Genomic DNA, 6,000 nt, shown 5'->3' with positions numbered 1-6,000 from the left:
ATCTTTATTATCGATACTACTCTTCTGCCTTGTTGCTTACACTCGCTGACTTCGCGGCTCAAAATTGCGACACGCAGCACTTAATGTGGCACATGTCGTGATGCATGCCTTCTCCTTTTAATTAAGTGACATTAGTCACTAATTACATGTTATATAAGGCACAAATTCTCTCTCTCTCTCTCCTTCAAGAATAGCCAAAGCCATGCATGGGCGGAATGGAAATTTTTTTTTTCAGACTTCTGAGCTTGATTTCTGGAGATCCGTGACACCCACAAAATTTCTTATCCGATAGAAGTGACCTGATATGTGCTTCAAATGTTCGTGATATGAAGAGTTCAAGTGTTATTTAGAAGATATTACTTTACATTTTTAGAAATTTTTAATTTAATTTTGATATATTTTGATTTTGTTTATTTAATTACTAAATTGGGCCTTATGTTTGTGGGCTTATAATTTTTTATATTTTAACCTAATAAGAGGTTATAAATACCTCGTAAACTAGGATAGTCATAGTATAGAATGATTTAGAGGTTTGAAAATCTTCTTTTTGGTTTCGTAATGAAAGCTTGGTGTGGACAATTGAGGTTGAGGAATCCCTCTCGTTGCATTAGGAAATTGGGTAGAAAGTTGAGGAGTCTCTTCGATTCAATTCCTAAACTATGGCTTTGACAAGTTAGGTTGATGAGTCTCTATCTTGTTGCATTAAGAAATTGGGTAAAAAGTAGAGTGATTCTCTTTGTATTCAATTTTAACCTATCTTTTTTTTTATATTTCAATTACAATTTATCTTTTCTATTTCAATTTTAATGTATATTTTTTATCCAGTTTGAATCCTTATTTTTTGTTTATCTATTATTTCTTTTTCATTTGGTATCAGATTTCAGGTGTTAGATTAATTCTTATTAATCTATATTTGTTCTCCTTTTATAAAAAAAAGAGTCATGCGTTTGTCGCGTCTTTCTTTATATTCTTGTATTCTTGTTTTTCGTTTGTGTTTCATTATTGTTTTATCATTATTGTTGATTTTATTTTTTTTAAAAAAATATACAGTGTAAAAAGAAGAAAAAAAAGAAAATATATAAAAAGGGAAAAAAAAGAAATTATCTTCCTTGTAATTATTGTCCTTTTCATCTACTATTTTTTCACCTACAAGATTTGAGGGCGAATCTTTTTTGAAGAGGAGGAGAATGATATATGCTTCAAATGTTCGTGATATGAAGAGTTCAAGTGTTATTTAGAAGATATTAGTTTACATTTTTAGAATGTTTTAATTTAATTTGATATATTTTGATTTTGTTTATTTAATTACTAGATTGGGCCTTATATTTGTGGGCTTAGGATTTTCTATATTTTAACCTAATAAGAGGTTACAAATACCTCATAAATTAGGGTAGTCGTAGTATAGAATGATTTAGAGGTTTGAAAATCTCCTTTTTGGTTTCGTAATGAAAGCATGATGTGGACAATTGAGGTTGAGGAGTCCCTCTCTTGTTGCATCAGGGAATTGGGTAGAAGGTTGAGGAGTCCCTTCGATTCATTTCCTAAACTATGGTATTGACAAGTTAGGTTGAGGAGTCCCTTTCTTGTTGCGTCAAGAAATTGGTAGAAAGTAGAATGATTCTCTTTGTATTCAATTTCAACCTATCCTTTTGTTTTTATTTCAATTACAATTTATGTTTTCTATTCAATTTCAATTCTTATCTTGTTTATCCTTTTTTTTATCATGACCGTATCTTCATCCTCTATGCGAAGTAACCAGTGAAGACTGTGTCTCTTTTATAAAAGCTTAGAGTTATTTAGAGTAATTTTAAAGTACATCAATTTAATTAAAGCAACTTGCAGAATATGCCATTTCAAAATTTAAGCATGCTTATGTATTTTATTCCCGTGGGCATATTTATGCATATTTTTAAAAGTATTTATAGAATTTAAGTATAACTCTGAGATATTTGAAAACGTGATTCTAAAGTTAAATCTCATGACTCGCTCTATTTCAGTTTATTATTTTGGAGAAATTATGATATTATGAATAAAGAATTATTATATCTTGAAAGGTATTTGATTATGAGATGAGATGATTGGGTTTGAGACGCAACACCAATGATTCTTCTTGTCATCGATTTATCCGGCGGATTATCGAAGAGTAGCACGGGCGCTATAACCCAAGAGTGTACTGGGCACTATATCCTGAACCGATGGCAATGAGAGACAACGTTCATAAGGATATAATGTCAAGTGCAGGTCGAAAACCGGCGGATGAGCTCATTACTTGCACTAGGACTAGACATACATCATACTTTTTTGCCATATTTTTTGTGTTTTCTGAATTCGTTCTTATGGTTGTATGTTATGTGCTGTTTGCTCTTGATTGTTGTTTTCCCTATATTCCTTTGTTATGGTCTGATTAATCTGGGATACGTGGCCGATTTATAAAAACTAACCACTTTTTTCACCCCCACCCTACTAAGAACTCTCTAGTTCTTACCCCCTATCTTCCTACCCCCCTTCAGATGGAGATGGGTGTCATTTTCTCTAAGCTTGAGTAGCCTTATGTATACTAGGATCCTATCCATCACAACTTCTATGTGGTGGTCATGGAGCCTCAAGTCCGTAAGTACATAGTTTAAGATCATTCCTTTCAGCACTTGCTAGCTTCACCTCTCTTTGATCCTGATACACAGTATGCTTTTCCACTGTCGTGGTTATATCCTGATTCTGTCCATCATCCTTTTGATTTCATGCATGGAGGTTCTGTACCAGCACAGCAAGATGGTCAGCCAGTGCTTGAGTCTCCTTCAGTAGGTTTGGATATCTTGATAGAGTCTCTTTCTACTTGCTCCTCTAACCCTTTCACCATTGAGCCTATCGGGACTTCATCCGCAGCTTCTGGTCAGCCCTCAGCAGTTGAGCAAATTTCTGCTAGTAGTACAGTTTCCGCAGGCGACAACATTGATGGTAGTCCCTATAGTACATCAGAGGTCATCGATATTTTTGACGATGAGGACATCGAGGAGATAGAGATTGTGGATCTCACTTCTGAGGACGATGAGGATCTTGAGATGGATATAGAGATCATGGACTTTTAGGTTGTGATATCATCATCGTCTTTTAGCATCTCTCCGATTTAGTGTCTCTTTTGTTTTAGACTTTCACTTTTGTTTTTCGAGAGACAAGGTTAGAAGACTAGGCTAGTCTAGGAGTCAGATTAGGGGCTTCCTATATGGACCAGACCCCGGAGATGTTTTGAGTTGTACTTGTATATATGTACATAACTGTGAGGGAGTAACTAACTTTTCATCTTTTGGGTGTTGATATATATATATATATATATAGTTTATTATCTTGTTTGTGTATATATCTGTTTATCTCTTTAGTTTGTGAAATCTCGTGGTTCACTTGGGTTGCGATTTTATTTTCTTTAAGGAATGTTTTTCATAAAAATTGAGTTCGGATGACTCGATTACAGGCTTGATGTTATTAATAACAGTGTCATTATAGTTTCAAGTTAGTAACACTCGACATTTCGGTATGAGCATTCTATATTGAAATTGAGTCATTACACAAGACTTGCCAAAAGTCTATCTTAAATGAAGAGTGTCTTGTCACCTTATTTTGGAGCAAAACAACTAGAAAATTCTGTGGCCTATAACCCTTATGATGCGAAGGAATTCACATATGACCTTGCACGCCAAGTATCATAAATAATCATCAATATACTCATATCAAACATCATCATAAACCCATATTGAATCTTAACATCAATTTCATCCACATTTTGTTATAATAGACATATTCGTTTTATTTATCATCATAATGTACCTAGGGCCTCATCATAACAGCTCTAACATTATTCGTACTTATGCATTATACTTACCCCACTTCGAGCTCCATAACCATCTATCGAGATTCAATTTTGGTCGATATATACGGCTTGTGGATCTAAGGTGAAGGTGGCAAAGACCTAGCATGCATTAAAAGGAGGGATAAATAAATCAAGGCCAAGTTTTCTAAAATAAGTGAATTATGAGTGTTTATCATGTCTTTGGACTTGTATGCAATAGAAAATATTTACAAAAACTTCTAAAGATCCTTTAATATATTGATTTAAAATAATTTTTGTAGGTTAAAACACAAACAAGATTATTTGAACAACATCTATTTTAAATAATATATGTTAGCATAAATTTTAAAAACTCTATTTCAGATATTTCAAATTGTAAAATAGTTTTTGAGATTCTTGAAGAACTTTAGATCTACTTAGTAAAGAATTTGAGGTATCAGAAAATCGTGATATAAACATAGTTAAGAACCACTTAACTAAAATAATTGTAAATATAGAATATATGGAGTTAGGAGTTCAAAAAAAATGTACACAATAATATATACTAGTTTGGCTAAAATGGCTACATTTTACCTCATGAATACTTGAGAGTTTACTATTAAAATAAGTGTAAAAAGTGATATTATTTGTATTGAGCCTTCTCAAGTTACTACTTTGACATATATTGCATTACAATTCAACCTATGAATTTTAGATATTATTTTTTCAAATCTTCTCAAGACTACAAAATAACTCAGATTGAATCACAGTCCAATCTAAAAACCTTAGATATCCTACTAACCTTCTCAAGCAAGATTCAGATTGGATACCTGATTTGAATTAGTGGAATCCAGTTTATGTTTGTCTTGGAGAATTTGTTTACTTTTAACCAAGTAGGTAGAAGCATTTAGCATGTAGTTGCATTCTTATAGATGAATTGCATTGCATAAGTCTCACCATTTTTCCTTCACTCTTTTGTCTCACCTGAGCTTAGCATGAGGACATGCTAATGTTTAAGTGTGGGGAGATTTGATATACCACTATTTTATGATATATTTTGGACTGAATTGAGTAGGTTTTGTCAACTATTCTCACACTTATCTTATTCATGTAAATTGCATGTTTTTAAGTTTCCTTCCTAATTTTTTGCTATGATTGAAAACTTGCTTCCTAGGCCTTAAAATTGTTAATTTTTAATTCTTCTTTATTACCTTTCGATGCCATGATATGTTTGTTAAGTGATTTCAGGTTTACAGGGCATGAATGGCTTAAAGGATGAAGATGAAGCATGTTAAAGTGGAAGGAACACAAGAAACTAAAGAGTTGAGAAGCAAGAAGCAACGCGCACGCATGGCCGACGCGTGCGCGTGACCAGGAGCGTCGTTTAGTGACACGCACGCGTGACTGACGCGTATGCGTGGCTAGGTGCAAGGTTCAGCGATACGTACGCGTGGCCGACACGAACGCATGAGAGCGTCACGTGCTGCACTTAACAAAACTCGCTGGGGGTGATTTTTGGGTTTATTTGGACCCAGTTTCATGCCCAAAAGCGCAGACTAGAGGCAGGGATGGAGCTGAGACTGAGGGGACTTCACTTTTCACTTTAGTTTTAGATTAGTTTTGAATTCTAGAGAAAAAAAATACCTACTTTTCTCTAGGGTTTTTGATGTTCTTAGTTTTGTTTGGATTTAGATCTTGAGAGAGTTGCTGACATCTTCAAGCGGAGTCATTTTTCTTATAACTTTCTTCTTTAATTTCATTCCTTTAATACTCTTCTCCATTTGGTTATTGAATTTATGTTTGGATATTGTTACTCTTGAATTTCATTAATGCATTGAATTATTTTTATGTTTATTTTTATTTCTTGTTTAGTTATTGTTAATCATTATTAGTGGTAATTTTGATTTAATTACTTCCTTATAATTATCATGTCTTTTATTTACGCCCATCATGTGTTTATGAAAATGGCATTCATATTAATGGAGTAGATCTTCCAACTTGGCTTGGGGGTTGATTAATTGGTGTCCCTTGAGTTGTGATACTCAAGTATTGATCTGTAATTGGGAATTGCTGGCTAACTCAATTCTCACCAACTCTAGTCCTTTCCCGAGAAGTGACTAGGACTTGTGGGCTAGAGTTAGTGATACCCACTTGAATTTCCTTCAATTGCTAGAGGATAA

The sequence above is a fragment of the Arachis ipaensis genome, chromosome B01 (genome assembly GCF_000816755.2).
Source record: "Arachis ipaensis cultivar K30076 chromosome B01, Araip1.1, whole genome shotgun sequence".
Lineage (NCBI taxonomy): Eukaryota > Viridiplantae > Streptophyta > Magnoliopsida > Fabales > Fabaceae > Arachis > Arachis ipaensis.
Note: the sequence above shows the minus strand (reverse complement) of the source record.